The sequence below is a fragment of the Microtus pennsylvanicus genome, chromosome 5 (assembly GCF_037038515.1).
Source record: "Microtus pennsylvanicus isolate mMicPen1 chromosome 5, mMicPen1.hap1, whole genome shotgun sequence".
Taxonomy (NCBI): domain Eukaryota; kingdom Metazoa; phylum Chordata; class Mammalia; order Rodentia; family Cricetidae; genus Microtus; species Microtus pennsylvanicus.
The window spans coordinates 6868563-6885711 of NC_134583.1; the positions used below are offsets into that span (position 1 = coordinate 6868563).

General features: G+C 34.9%; 1 protein-coding gene across 8 annotated transcripts in view; it reads left to right on the forward strand.

Moving 5' to 3' along the window:
* The window catches only part of Lingo2 (leucine rich repeat and Ig domain containing 2), a 1060547-nt gene that overhangs the window by 1030381 nt on the left and 13017 nt on the right, over nucleotides 1-17149 (forward strand). The window lies entirely within an intron of this gene.

The following is a 17149-nucleotide window of genomic DNA, read 5'->3' on the forward strand; positions in this document are numbered from 1 at the left end:
GCAGCTTAGTTCCTAATAATCAACTTCCCTCCATCTTTGCCTGTTTTCCCCTAAGTTCTGATAACTGCCTTTCTATTCTTAACTTCTGTAGAATTAATTCTTTAGCTTCCATGAAACTAACGTTATGATGTCATAGACATTATAGTCTTTCTGCATATGGCTTATTTCAATAATAATTCAGTGTGTCTCTGTTATAGCAGTTGACAAAATATCATCTTTCATGGAGCAACAACTTCCTTTATTCATCACTTGACGGACATTGGTTGTTTCCATCTCTTGGCTATGATAAATTGTGTTGGAGTAGCATGGAGTATAGATGCATTCTCAGAATAATGATGTTAGTTTCTGAGTTATTATTTTAAGGTAAATGCTTCTACACCAAATTTATTTGTAATTTTAATCCAGAAGGGATGTTGAATTTTATTAGCTAATTTTTATTTTTCTTGAGTTAATGTTATGATTTTATCTTTCATTCTTTCAACACTGTTTTCATATATCAAACCATTTTTTGCTTCCCTGAGATGAATCCTACTTGTTTATGGTGGAAAAAAAAAGTATAATTTGCTTCTGTACTTAGGATGCTAGTGTTTGTTCCTTCAGCATTTGTGTTCAAGCATACTCTTCAGTAGTCTTTATTCTTTGTTGTGTCTTCATCTGACTTAGGTATAAGGATATGTTTCCCTTGTATAATGTATTTGGAATGAATGGAATGAAGATACTTTTCTGTTTTGTTGCATTCTTCTTCTTCCTCTTCTTCTTCTTCCTCTTCTTCTTCTTCTTCTTCTTCTTCTTCTTCTTCTTCTTCTTCTTCTTCTTCTTCTTCTTCTTCTTCTTCTTCTTCTTCTTCTTCTTCTAGACAGGGTTTCTCTGTGTAGCTTTGGTGCCTGTCCTGTAACTAGCTCTTGTAAACTAGGCTGGCTGTGCTTTGAACTCACAGAGATCCACCAGCTTCTGCCTCTCAAGTGCTGGGATTAAAGGCATGCAGCACCACCACCCAGCTTTCTTGCATAAATTAAGGAAAATTATTATTTTCCCTTAAAATGTTTAATAGAATTTGACAGTCTAGACAGCTAGTTCTAGAACTGTCTTTGATTGAATACATTTTATTTCTGATGAGGCCTAGTATTTATCAGTCAGTTCAAGTTTTCTATTTCTTCATGACTCATTCTTGATGAAATGTACATGTCTAGGATTGTTTTCTACATTACAACATTTGTGAGAATATAGTTATACATAATAATCTCTAGACTTTGTATTTTTGTTAGACTAACTTAGACAAAGCGTCCTGTTGGCAGTTATTCCCTGGGTCAAACCTCTTGTCATCCTTGAAGGAGCAGGAATAGGCTTGAATTTTCTGACATTTGGTCAAAGTTAAACAGATATACCTCTGTGGGCTATCTTAACACCCAAAACACCAAGTAACAACATGTTAGGTTAAGACTAGACTTTTTGTTAATAACCTTTTAAGAGCAAGAATAGTCTTAAACTCTCTGCCCTTCAGTCAAGGTGGAGCAGAACCACTTCTGTGGGCCCCTACATCTGGCAATTCCGTAAGAATAATAAGTGTTGTGAATTGGTGGTTCATCTTTTCAGCACCTGAAGATGTTTCTTTTTGATACTTATTTATTAGTGTAAATTTCCATTAATACTACTTTGGCTGAATTCTGAAGATTTTGGTCTGTTAAACTTCATATTCACTTGTTTCTTAATACATACCTTGTTCAAAAAGAAGCTTTTCATTTCATCCACTTGTATAACTGCCTAAGTTTTTCTTGTTATTTTGCATTGTATATTAGTGAAGACATTCAATATGATTACATCCCTTTCAATATATTGAGGCTTGTTTTGTGGCCTAACATTTTAAAAGTGTACTGTGTAGCAGTTGAATGGAACATTCTGTAGGTATGTTATTCTTCGTCTACAGTGCAAATTAGCAAGCTGTTCATTGAAAATCCATTTATTTGATCCTTTCCATACCTTATATTAGTCTTATGTGACCAAATCATTACACTAATAATGTATTTTGATTCTTTGTTTTTTATTTTATTTTTATAAATATTTGCTTTGTGATTATGTGAGGCTTTGTTTTTAACAAACTATTTTAAAGTGATAGCAGCAATAGAAACAATTTTTCAAAACAAATAAAAACCTTATCATTTCAATACCTTCCTCCCTTCATTTTGAAGTTTTGATATTCTATTGAACTTTCTCTAAATTACCTCTTGATGTATCAGTGTGTCTCATTCTGTTATGAATAGTTTATGTACATTTATTACAAAATAAGATGTTCTAAATTTGTTTGTGTAGCCTAACTGTGGGTTCTGTAACTTTTCATGAATGTCTCTTTCTAGTTGGAAAACTTCCCTCGGCATCTCTTGCAGGCTCTATTTTGTGATTGTTTCTAGGGACATTTTACCTCACTTTCATTTATCAAAAAAAAATGTAATCTTTCAGGTGACAGTTATTTTCCTTTCAATACTGGCAAATCTGGCCTGGAAGGACATTGTTGAGAAGCACACTACCTTTCTCATGGGGACACTCTTATGTCTGTTTCCTCCCTTGAATCCTGGGACTCTTATTTGCCTGTGACAGTTTAGATGTGAGACATCTTGATGAAAACTTGGGCGAATTATATTGGATTGCTGAGCAAGTTCTTGAATATTTCTATCCTCAAGGTTGAAGAACTTTTCTATTATTCACTTGAATAAGCTCTCTATTCATTAATATTCTCATCACTCACACATTGGTCATTGGTTTTCATGGTGGCAGGATTGGGGTTCATGGTTCTCAGTGGAAGATGTGCTAGATTTTCTTTCCCACCCTCAAGCAGATGCCTCTCCCCATGCTGGAAAGCTAAGAATCAGGAGAGAGGTGATATGGGCCACTATCTCCTTTTTGGCTTCTTTTCATTTTGCTATATTTAAAACAGACACCGTGACATTTCCTCTTCTTTTTTAGCTCTCATGAAGATATTTTGGAACATCAATAGCTGTGTAGCTTAAAGTGTCAGCGGGGAGACAACTAGGGAATCATAATTCCATAACTATTCTGATGTATCTCATATTTGAGAAATTTCTAACTCATTCACGGCTCTTCATAAACAGTTATAAAATAAGGTACAGTGTATTTTAAACCCAGTTATAAGTTTTCAACAATACAGTGACTTTGTTGTTAAACTTTTATGCCAAAGATGTTAACTGAATTTACTCGACAACCCCATACATATATATATATATATATATATATATATACTTACTCTCACCCCATCTTGCCCCCTCCCACCATTGACAATTACCCCTTTCACTACTATCAATCCCTCCTCCCCATGAATTCTTTTTTCATATCCAAATATTAATGTTTTGTAGGATATATATGTGTGTTCTCCAAGAGTTAAAACAGGGACAACTTTGTAAGCATGAGTTTGAAATGAGGTGGTGGAGACTAATTGACAAACCCATAGATAGAAACTGAAGATAATTTAACTCACCAGAGGAGATATAACTCATTCACATCCTGAATTTTTCCATACTATGAACATGATACTAATACAATACTATGAGAGCTTAATGAAGTTAAAACTCATCAATTATGTTATGTATCAGCAGTTCTCAACCTGTGGGTCACAAGCCCTTTGGGAGTTAAATGATCTTTTCATAGGGATCACCAAAGACGATCAGAAAATACACATATTGGGATCACCGCAACACGGGAAACTGTATTAAAGGGTTGCAGCATTAGAAAGGCTGACAAGCACTGCTATAAATGTCTGTTTAATCTACAGAATATAAAAGTACCGCTTTTTCTTTGCTATGGCAAATCTATACCATTTTTTCAAAGGTAGAAGAAGTTCAGCTAAGTCAATGAAAAACCTAAATTGTTTGGAGCTGTAGCTTGGCCATTGAATTGAATGGCCTCCAGCTGGTTACTCTGATAGCCTGATATTCAACTACATGTTCTGTTAGGAAATGGGATAACAACGATCTGGATTTTAGTCTCATTTCTATGACTCATTGTGGTATGATCTTGTAAAACAAATGTTACTCGGCTACTCAGCTTTCTCGTCTGTAAAGAGCCTATGAGAACTGTTCCAACACTGGAAGGTTGTGTAAAAAGGTAGAACCAAGGGCAGGCATACCAGGTAGCCATGCCACGTTTCCATTGTCATTGCTTTGAAGTGTTTTGAACCTTGTGATTTGTGCCAGAAATTATTAGTTAACACTAGTTTGGTTTTCTGTTTGTTTGTTTGTTTCTTCTAGCCAGATAGTTAGACATTAACAGGCCCTGTTTAAAATAACAATTTTCTTATTTGATAACTAGACTTGACATGGTTTTAAATACTAAAGTGAAGATTTTATATAAGCATAACCTATGAATTACACATTTAATGTGATTGACTTGCAGTCTCAAAAGACATTGTTTCCTATGAAGTGGTGTTAAATTGCCAGAATTCATTTCTTTATCTAAGCTGTTTGATGCTGTCTCCGAGCTCTTTCAGACTGTATCTGGTTTTCACCTTCATTTTGTATCATAAAAATCTGTTTACTGAGCTTGTTATTGGTTTTTCTTTAAAGAAAGTTTATTCAGATGGGGAAAATTAGCATGTATGTCAATTGGAGGTAAACATAATATTCAAGAAACATAATCTGAATCCCCATGATCCCAGAAATGTTTACCCAAACACAAGTAAACTTGAAAATAAAATATATTTGTTCTTCCTTCTTTTCACTATTTGTGTATTATATATGCATATACATGTGTGTAAATGTGTATATACATATATGTGTATATATGACATACAAGTGCCAATTAATCCTCAAACATATACATATATAAATTAAACTTCTCAGCCATATGTATATTTTCAATAAATCAAGCCATCAATCTAAATAGGGCTAAATTAGGAATGACTTATCCAAGAAAGAGTTCTTGTTATTTCCCTATCTATAGAAATTCATTCCTAGCAATAAAATGAATAAATATCAAAACTATATCTCAAAAGTGTTTGAGAATTGGGACAGGAATGGTCAAAAGTGGAGCAAGCAGAAAGAGTGACGGGAAGTATCCATTCTAGCTTTTGTCGAATATTTGACCCCTGAAAATTACCAATTTTGTCTTGTTTTATTTACCAAAATCTGGTAATGGCACTAGGTATGCAAGCCATTTACGGCTTCTATACCACCAAGGTATTTTCCACAGGGAAAAATGAGTGCAGTGTGGTACTCTGAATTTCAAGTAGAGAGTGGTTAACTTGGTAACAATCAGCAAGGACATATTCATCCCTTTTAAAGTTTATTGTTAGTCTTCTGATTGTAATAAGGAAAATAACACAATTTTAACACTACTCTAGCCTTGAAAGTTTTTCCAGAGAACAAGTCTCCAGTTTAAAACCTTGAAAGATAAGTTTTAGATACACTATAAGTTTGTTTCTCACATGTACATATTGTGAATTCCAAATTTCTCCCAGTTTGAATTATAATTTTTATTTTATCCTATTTATTTCTTAAGCGTGGTTATGTAAAAATCCATAGTAGGCAATGGAGGTGACATTGATTAGACAAAAGGCATAAGTAGAAAGCATCTCGCACTGGGAAACATTGCTCTCTGATTCTTGTTACCCCTGGAGACAATTTCTACTAACCTTGTAGAAGATTCTTGTTAAGCACAAGATCAAAGTCCTAGCTTTCTTTCTTCCTGGGGTACTCAAATAAATGATGAAGGAGGGGTGTTTCTGTGCAGACCTGCTAACTGAAGCCTGTGGACAAATCTCTTTGTAGCCTTCTACTTGAGTCATTTCTTAAAGTTACATGTGACACTGTTTAGAACTACTATTCTAAGAAGACACAGAGACTCCAGCTTGTTTAATGTAGGTTGAACTAATAAACCATGGATATAAAAAAATCACACAAAGAAAGCCTTAAGATAGAGATAAACTTGGAGAAGATTATCAGAGAAAATAGAAGTAGCAACCAAAACACAAAACATATTTCCTATCCCAACCTGATATTGTTGCCAATTAATTAGGTAAAGACATGGCATATAATATCTGTATACTATAGGATATCCGTATACTATGGAATATCTATATACTCTAGAATATCATACAGATATTCTGAAAGAATAAGAAGATACATATATTCCATAGTATACAACTATGGAATATATGTATCTTCTTATTCTTTCAGAAGTTTTTGTGATTATACTACTGATTCTACTTGTTTTTCAAAAGCACGTGATAAAACCTATTGTCACCAAAACCATTTATTTCTTCTTTTCTTTACTGTTTTAAAACAGTGTCTTACTATGCAGCCTGGGTTAGTCTTAAGTTCACCATCCTGTCTTTAAAGGGCTGGGTCTACCTTCCTGATTCTTCGTGCCCGATTCTGGAAAAAGAACTGACTGAATACAAGCTGCTCTCTCTACAGTCTGGTGCCTCACATTTGCTGTATTCTTTCCAGTCTTTAATTTATAAGTAGTTTTTATTAATTATATTAAACATAGTGGTAAAAAGGCATTTTTTTCATTTATAACAATTTGAACTTTTTCCATAAACCTATCCTGTAGTTGTCATTTTAGTTCTAGTATAAAGGACAATTAAAAAGAATAATCATAAATATAGTTACCTTTATAGGCCATATATTAGTCTCACAATAATTCAATATATTTGACACTGTAACAAAATGTGTCTTTGTTTACAGTTATAATTGGTTTAAAATAGCAAAAACTTTTATTACCATTAACTTGTCACTAGACTTTTCCTACTCACCACAGTTGTCTGAGAATGCGAACAACATTTACACTGCACTGTGACTCACCACAGTTGTCTGAGAATGCGAACAACATTTACACTGCACTGTGACTCCCACTTTAAGTCCTGCTCATTACCCTTCCTTCCTTGACAGCTTCCAGAGCCCAGCTGGCTGCCATGGACTCTGCTCCTAAGCAGTGTGCACACCTCCAGTTTCTGCTCTTAGAATTCATACAGTAAATTGGCAACTCCCAGCTGCTAAAAATAAGTAGAGATTCCAAAGTATCTCCTGAAGCGAGAGTGGAAAGGGGACAAGTTGGGGACGTAAAGAACTGGATGTCTCTCCCCAGATTTATTTCTATCATGTTTTCTGAAAGATTGAATTTTCCCTTCTTTGGCTCATCCAAAAGTTGACTGCAAAAGTCATGGGATTCCCATTAATATGAGATAAGAGTAGGCACTTACTTTGTCGTGTTTTCTGCTATTCTGCCAACAGGAAACTACTTCCTTCTCTTCTATCTAATGATTCCTATCACTCATGATTATCAAAATAATATCTCTTTCTGTTTTGTATTAACATTCGCGTGTCTCCAGAAGGAATATCAGGCATCTCAGGTTATCTTTCAGGGATTCTTTGTGTCTAATTTGGAGCACTGGAGTTTGGCATCTTTCCTCATGCTCAAATTTCGTTTGCATCTAGAGTACATAAGCCATCATGACTAACAAAGGGCTTCATTGTTCAAACTAAGAGTCTTCCGTAGAGCTAAAGTTATTGAAGCTAAAATCCAATTTCTTAATTATTTAGAAAATAAACAATAAAAAGGGCAAAGGTAGAATAGGTACAACAATATGAATTTTTACATTCAGTGCTCACTCTAACAAACATGGCTAAATCAATAAAATAAAATCCCAAGGTTGAACCTTACTGTGGTAAAGTGTGTTTGCATCTCCAATGTGTAAAAAAATAAGGAAAAATTAGATACAAAGTTAACTTAATGATTTTTTAAGATAAAATGACTGTTTCCAGATGCATAAGTCCATTCTAGATTACAATGAGGAATACTGAGAACTCAAGAACAATCGCAGTGGGTTTTTGATCCTACTGCACGTACTGGCTTTGGGGGAGCCTAGGCAGTTTGGATGCTCACTTTAGGAGACCTGGATAGAGGTGGGCGGTCCTTGGGCTTCCCACAGGTCAGGGAACCCTGATTGCTCTTCCAGCAGATGAGGGAGGGTGACTTGATCGGGGGAGGGGGAGGGAAATGGGAGGCGGTTGCAGGGAGGAGGCAGAAATCCTTAATAAATAAATTTAAAAAAAACATAAACACAGAAGAACAAAATGGTGAATGCAAAATAAGTGACTAGTGAAATCAGTTGGGGCTTACTCTAGCCGTTATTGCTAATGATAAGATACATACTATAAATCTCCAAACCTCCATTGCAACTCTGTACCTACTTGATTGCGTTATAGCAAATGGGGTGTGATCATCAAATCTCATTTATACCAGCCTCAAGCTTTTGTCCCTTTTCAAATAAGAAGAACTTAGAGGAGCAAGGAACTAGAAGATAGCCTAAATCCCTCAATGACGTCATGGAGCAGAACTGAGAAAACTTCAGCAGTTTTAAGCCACTAAGATTCCAGGGTCTATCAGTCATAGAAGCTGGTATAAATTTGTTTGTTCCATTTCCAGCACGGTCCAGATGGAAATTAAAGCGGCTATCTTATCTTAACAGCTTTTTAGCAAGGATGAGGCTAAAATGTCCAGATGCTTTCGGCCCCTACTAATTAAATCAGGTGATCTCCAAGGAGATGTTCCTTTATTCATGAGGAGCCACACTTCAAAGAGTCCAGCTCTTCATGGAACAGTAGCTAAAACTCAGGAATCTAAAGGAAAAGCTGCCTAACAGGGTTCTCTTCCATTTGATCTTACTTTTTCAAGGAAACTTTAATAACCCTCGAAAGGAGCAGCCATCATGGCCACACGTGTTGTACTGATCAGCTGGGGTGGTTCTGGAGACTAATCAGTTAGCAGAAGCGATCATTCTTTCCTGCTCTCCAAATGAGCAGTGGTACACATGGTACACATCTCGGAGCTTTTGTCTTTTCTCGGAAGAGAAAAAGAAATGCCTTGGGTCCTGCTTATCTTAATCTATCCTAAGTAGGTATAAGTTTGCACCCATTAAAGAATCAGAATGCATTGAGAAATTTTGTGTCTGCCACGTTTCAACTTTACTCTTATCTTTACTATCACATCTTATTTTCACATTATTCCTGTAGAGTTGTTACTGCGGCCCCACTTTCAAGAAAGAAAACTGAGATTAATACAGTGTTAAAATAAAACAGATAACTATCCCATGCCACGATTATCTACCTCCATATAGTTTGGGGGATTTTAAAATCACGCTTATGAGGCTACTAATCATTTTAGGCTGACTGCCTTTTGATTAGTAGTATTAATTTCAGCGGGAGGTAAACCTTAGATTAGACCGCCACACTTTCATCTTTAAAAGCCTTAAATGCAATAGGAATATCTACATGTCCAAGTATCTCTCTATATAGGCCAAAAGGAGATGTGAAACTATTGGAGAAGAGCAATAATTTGCACATCAAAGAGATCAAAATAAACACCAGAACAGGGAACTCTCCCACCACAGAGGAAAGATTAAACAAAAGCTATTGATTAATGGCTTAGGACAATCCTTGCTAACTGTTAGTCACTTGAAAACAAGATGAACTCATGTTTTGAATAGATTTGCCTTTTTTATGGTCATAGAAAAAGCGGAACATAGTCCAGAGGGAACTGAGAAAATTGTATGTGTTCCTATTTTTAAGAAGAATTATTATAGTAATATATATAGTGTGACACACTCTCAGCACTACAGAGACATAGGCGGGGCAACTAGGCCATTCTTGATTACTTCAAAACCAATCTCACAATGACATTCTTGGCTACAGAAGACTTTATCTCAAAGCCAATAAAAAACATAAAGATAGAGAGATAGATTATAGGCTATTATTATAAAAGTTTTATGCAGTAATTTATGAAAAGAACAAAAGAAGTACATATAAAAGTTAAGAGCTCAAAATAACATGGCCACAAAAATAAAATATAAACAACAATAATAAAAGATAAACCTCAGGACTCAATGAATAGCGAACAGAAACAGTTTCTCCAATACTGAGGCTGAAACCTTAGACAAATGGGACATCAGCAAAAAGGGTGATTTCACCCATAAAATCATGGGATAAGTTGAAAAGGGATTATTTAGAATCTTTAATAGCTTTCCCCTGCAGCTACCAAAATTTTCCTCTATGCTGGAAAATCTGCAAAACTAATATTAAGTAGAAGTTTTTCTGTGGCCGAGTATTGGGACTGATTTTGCACTCGGAGGGCCCTTTCACAGTGAGAGTGTGTTTTCCTCATGTCCTGAGTGCGGCATGTCTAAGAAAGTTAACATCATGGTGGCCTCCTGTCTTACACAGTGCTGTGACCTAGGAGGGAATTTGGAGTTTAGCATGTAATATGCCTCAGAGACTGTGGAATGACTGACTATTCAACTACCTTTGACTGAAGATCCCAGAAAAGGCACTAACCCACCACTCCAAAGGAGCCAACTTTAAAACTGTCGGTTCCAGAAAGCACTAACTACTCAGATGTTTCCAGGTTAGTAAGAACCTAATCTGTTGACCTCTCCGAGATTAACTATCAAAGGAAAACAGGGACAACGCAAAGATATAATTTGACAAGAGGTCCAATACTAATTTTGTATTTATTTTTATATCAATTCACATAAGTTTTTATCACAGTAAACCATCATTATGTCAAATGCAAGCAGGTGAGTCCACATTAACTTAGACACAAATGATACCTTTTGAATACCTAATAGTCATTATTCGAGTAGCTATACATCCTCAACTATCTTTGGTTGTTTGTGGAATGAGTGACTGAATAAGGTTTCCCCTCCTGTATGAGTTCCTGGGTACCTTTGATTATCGCCCTTTACAGTTGATATTATCATTACTTTATAGCACAGGGCACATTGGACGATCTACCAAACTGGCTTCATAATGGCAATCATTGTTTCTACTTGAGTGCTCTCCGAGTTTCAGTATCAAAATTCTGTATCTCTTTCAACTAAAAATGAATAAAGGAATAGAGGTGGAAATATAATGCCTTGCATGCTAACTGGAGACTGTGTTCAAGGATAATTGTGTTTTCTGTCAGATTTTAGACTTTGGGCTTTAATCTCAAGGTCACTTGCTTCCTAAAAAGAATATAGGTAACTCTACAGAGTTTTAAGATTTATTTGCACAATGAAGTTAATTTTTTTTTTTTTTTTTGCTTTTCAAGTCCTTCATACAAGCTTCCGAACTCTCTATTTTCTGATTTGATAGAACATGAGATTTGTGATTGACAGTTTCAGACATCTGGAATGTTTAATTCTGCTTTCTGACTTAGATTTATTTGGTGCACCTTTATTCTTCAAGTCCTTCTCAATCTTTTCTTCTCTATCTCATTCCTCTCACCTCCCAGCCACTTTTTCATTTCAGAAACAGCTTTATTTGGTGAAAACACAATCATTAGCTAACATAATGTTTTGTTTTGGTTTGGTTTTTTTTTTTTTTTTGGTCTTTTGAGACAGGGTTTCTCTGCAGCTTTGGGGCCTGTTCTGGATCTAGCTCTTGTAGACCAGGCTGGCTTCGAACTCACAGAGATCTGCCTGCCTCTGCCTCCTGAGGGCTGGGAATAAAGGCCTGAGGCAGCACCACGCAGTTAAGATTTTATAGAGATGAACATAGTGTCCATTCATTGTTTGTGCCCTTGTTCAGCTGTAAGAAAACTATATGATCCCAGAATTTCCAGCTTAAGTTGTCTCTCACTTCTTTATCGCTACTTTATCATTCATCTAAGCAACTGCTCCCTTCCAACCTTCTACATACACAATAGACAGTGATCACCACTTTCTTTCCTGTGTCTTTAAAGATTATAGCTGCTTAAAGTTCTCCATTTCTCTCCATTGTATAATCTGCCCATTTCTCCTGACTGTAGTATTCTCCTATCCTCCTTGGCTTGCTTTGACTTGATCTCCATCCTGACAAACAGAGCCTCCAGAAACCAAATCATTATCTCCTATTAATGGCTATGAGGACAGCTATTAATGTGCTAGGCACCTGGTATATACATCTGTAGTGATCAATGTTCTCTTTCATGATAACAGATCTACCGAAGAGATGGTGAGAATTATAGATATCACCATCCGTGGCTTATCACTAGCATATTATGAATCAAAATTTAAGCCATCTAAGCGAGCCCAAATACTTGCTTGCTCTGTTCTTGGAGGTTGGCTTTTGCATCCTCCCTGATGGTTACACTTGTTTCTCCAATTTAAGAATAAATGGGAAGGAAGTAGCCAGCATAGAGAAAAGGTAACTATGAAAATACCCAGCTTCATACACTAAGTTTAATAAGGTACTAATTATTATGCTCGCAGCGTCCCTTTGATCAGAATTAATGGCAAGAACCTTGTAAGCTCCCTATAGATTTCAGTTTCCTGCTTTATTCTTAACAAAACAAAGTTCATCTTGTCAAAGCTTAGCCACAGCTGGAAATTATGAGCAAGCTTTGATTCTAAGACTTCTGCTGACAGCACGAGCTAAATGGAGTCAGCAGTTTGCCCTTCCAGACTCAAAAAGAGAAATATTTGAGAGGCGGACAATAAAGTTACACCTTCTTCTGTAGTTCTCAGACTGTATCAAAAACGTTGTGTGAGATGTGGGCCTAAATTCTAGACTTTTACGAGCAGTAGGATGGACACACTGGTCCAGATCCGAAGCAACTTTGCATACTTTCTGCTTTCTGGTTGTATATCTTTTTTTTCCTTACATTTTTCATGTATTGTATTGAGGTTCATAAAGATAATTTCCTTCAAATCAATGATGTATTTTAACTATATTCACCCCGGTTCCATTCATCTCCTTAGTCTACATCTCCTGTTACACTCCTTCCTTTCCCAAGTCCCCCTTCTATTTTCATATCCTATGTATATGTTTATATATGTTCGAAATAACATTAAATATGTTGTTTTCTCTGTGTGTGGCTTTTTTGCTCAATATGATTTCCCCTACTTATATAAATATTTTAGCAAACAGCATAATTTCATTTTCTATGTTTAAATAAAATGCCAGTATATACTACCCACTCAACTTTTGATAGATACCCAGGATTACCTCATAATGTTGGTACTCCAAATACTGTGTCAAAATCTTATCTGTATCTCTGCCATGTTGACTTTGAGTTATTTGAGTACATACACAGGAGTGGTAGAGTTTTGTTGTGTCATCCTCTAGTTCTAAGAGAAAACACTATACTGAGTTCCATGGTAGCTAGACCAGTTTGTATTCCTACAGTACCAGCTAACAGTTCCCTCTTCTCCATTCTCTCTAGCATTTGTTTCTGTTTTTTCAACAACAACCATTTGGTCTGGGATGACATGAAAACTCTATGTTGTTTTAATATGAATTTTCCTGATGCCTAATAGTATTGACTACTTCTTTCGTGTTGGCTGGTCGTTTGTGCTTCATCTTTTGAGAAATATCTGTTCCTCAGATAATTTGTTGACTGGGATGCTTGATTTCTCCCTTTTTAGTTCCTTATGTGTTGTAGCTATTAACCCTTTGGCAGACATATAGCTGCAAAGGATTTTTATGTTTTCCCCCCAAATTCTATGGGTTGTTACTTCACTTAATAATTGTTTCTTTGGCTACTCAAAGGCATTTGAATTTCATGCAATCCCAAGCGTCAATTCTTGCTAGGTTTCCCGAGCTTCTGGAAGGAGGCCTTTGCTTAGGCTGTATCTTGAGGTGTTTATTCACATTTCCTCTGACAGTTCTCAAGGTCCAGGTCTCGCATTAACATCTTTGATCTAGGTTGATATGATTTTTGTACAAGTGAGAGGAAAGGATCTAACTTCATTTGCATTTTTAACTTTTCAAACTAATATTCAGTTTTCCCTGCATGAATTGTTGAAAAGGCTATCTTTTCTCCAATGTATGTTTTCGGCATCTGACTACATAACCTTTTTGATAGCCCTTTTTATTAACGCCAAAAAGGAAAAAACAATGTTAGTGGCATACACCTGTAATCCTAACACATGAGAAGCTACAGAAGATTAAGTCTAAAGCCAGCTCATGCGATGTAGTCAGACCCTGTCTTAAAAAACAATGCCTCGATGCCTAAATTTAATTCAGGTTCTGCCTGTCAGGATTAAATTACATGGTGTTTTCCATTTATACCATCTTGGTTAAATAATAGATCCAATAAAGACCCTTCTCCTAAATCATTATTTAAATACATCATAATAACTGGTTATTTATACATTGTGCAAACTCTGTCACAGATAATAGCATGCTCCAGCGGAATTTAAATAAAAAACAATGTGTTCCTTACTATTAAATCAAAATAAACTGAAAATTACTAAACTAATCATATAATAAAACTGTTATCCTCAACACAGAAAGCCAGAGCCGTATAAGTATAATACAGATTTACACATCTTACAAAATAAATACTGTATTTTATATATGTGAAAACACTAATTCTTTTTTAATTTTATTAAATTTTCATTTTATTTTTTGAGAATATAATATAATTACATTATTTCTCCTTTATTTTCCTCTATCTAAACCTTTATATATGATCTTCCATCTTCTCTTTAAACTTCATGGATTCGTGGCCTTTTTAGATTTGTTGTTGTAACATATATGTAAGTGTGTATATATACACACATATATTCTTCTTTAATTTTATTTATTTAACTATTATTTTTATGTTCATTGATATTTAGTCTGCATGTATGTGTGTTAAAGGGTGTTGGATCCTCTGAAATTGAGTTATAGACACTTATGAGCTGCCTTGTGGGTACTGGGAATTGAACCCAGGTCCTCTGGGGGTGAAAAGTAAAGAAGAAATTAATATACAGCACTAGGAAAATTGAAATAATAAAAAAGATAAGAAAAGGAGCAAAAACTCAAAAGACAGCTAGTTACTATCAAAATGGCTTCTCTAAATACAACATATCAATAATTACATTAGGTTTAAGTGGACTAAGTAACAATGGATTCAAGATCAAGAACTCACCATTGAAGCCGGGCAGTGGTGACTCACGCCTTTAATCCCAGCACTCGGGAGGCAGAAGCAGGTGGATCTCTGTGAGTTCGAGGCCAGCCTGGTCTACAAAGGGCGTTCCAGGACAGGCTCCAAAGCTACAGAGAAACCCTGTCTTGAAAAACCAAACAAAAAAAAAAAAAAGAACTCACCATATGCTACGACAGAGATTAATTAAATGATAAAAGTTATCTAAATTAAATAAACCCAAAATCTATAACCCAAAATAAACAATTAAGACAATTATCGTTACTTTGGGTAAATATTTACTCTCCCCAACAACAAAAGATTATTCTATCACAAACTAAACCTGTATATAAGCTCAGAGCTTCAACATCTGAGAGAAAAAAAAAGAACCATAGAATTTAGGGAAACAGAAAATTTTCTGTTCATATTTAAGTATTTTACTTTCTTTTTTTTTTAAACTGGTTTTTCAAGATAGGGTTTCTCTTTGTAGCACTGGTTGTCCTGGAACTTACTCTCTAAACCAGGATAACTTCAAACTCTGAGATCTACCTGCTTTTGCCTCCCAAAAGCTGGGATTAAAAGTGTGTGCTACTACATCCAACTCATATGGGAATTTGAATGCATATTTCCTAGTAATTGATTTATGTTGAAAAACTGTGTTTAAAATATCTAAAAACTATAACCAACTAAATAAATTATAATGACTTTTAGAGAGTTATATATCCCCAAATGCAAAGATACATCTAACTTTAGTTGACACAAAATAGTCATTGAGATAAGAATGTGGAGATACAATAAAACAGACTCAGCAGTTTCAAAGAATTGAAAAATTACATGACATCTTCTATAACACAACAGAAGTTATACTATATCTAGAAAGGATATTTAAAAACATACTAGCTAAGCCCAAATCATTCCTAGTTTCTAATGTCATTCATAAAAATGTTTAACTCTAACATAAAATTGAATTTTATTCTAGGGTATATGTATATCTCCAATTACTTATATTTTTTCACAGTCCATTTTAAACATCAATAACAGAAAGTTACTTTCCAGTAGGTTTCAGAGTAGTTCCTTACTTAGTGTTCATATTTTACATCAATATCCATGGTCTCATAATTTCACATATTTTTATAGTATTATTATCACTCATAGTGTTATTGGTTCTGATTGGATTGCCATGTGTGTTTGTCATGAAAGCATAATTTTATAGTGCATTACTGAGATGGTATGCAATATAATATATAATAACATATAACTGAGCTCTTTACAATTCTAATTTTCCTTTGTAACAATCAAACTAGAAAAATTAAAACTTAAGAAATACACAGAACTTATGCCAATTTTTAAACTCTCCTGAAGAGTCAAATAAAATTTACTGAAGATGTGTATACATACTGACTCAATATTTCAACTTTATAATTAATGTTTAAGTACAAAATATTTTTGTAATGGGTCTTTATTGAGAATATGTTTATAACATTTACTTTCTATCTAAATATAGTTTGCTTAGTGAGTTGAATTTGGACTCATTTGTAGGATTTAGTACCTGCCATAGTAGTTCTGAAAATTGCTTGTCAAGTTAATTCTAAGGAATTTTATTATTCACTGATGCTGTTGAGTGAAAGGAGCTTCACAATATAAAAATAAAGCTATTTATTGTGTAACATGCTAATTTTCTTGTGTTTTATGTATTAAAAGTTTTGTTTTCTTACAACTGTATCTTCCCTCTCCTAGATATTTAAGCTAGCATCATAAAAGCAGTACTTTTTATTGTAGTCACAATGGTTTCTCAAGCACATGTCATCCCTGTAAGAAACACAATGGCAGAGTGGTAAAACAGGAAAACACGTCTCCCTCAAATAAGCAAGTTAGCTCAGTCAAGATTCATTGAACTCTGACAGAGGAGTGCCTTAAAATTAAAAGCTACTTTTGATAAAGTAGATATATGTGAAGAAAAAGTTCTCAGCACCTTGCAGTAGATGTTAACCTATTTGAATATTGGACCCAAGGCCTGTTGTTTAAACTCCCATTAGCTTCATTTATAATAGAGGGTAATCTATTTCCCAAAAAAAAGAAACGCAGACATTCATTCATACAGAACTACTTAGCCACTAACCTGTTTCTTTTCTTTTAAGTTGTAAAATTAAGGGCTTTTGTATATAATACACACACACACACACACATGCATGCTATTTTTCTTAGTTTATGCCAGACACTAAACTTGTCTCTAGAGTTTTCTAATCCCAAGTCGGTTATGATAACTCTTAGG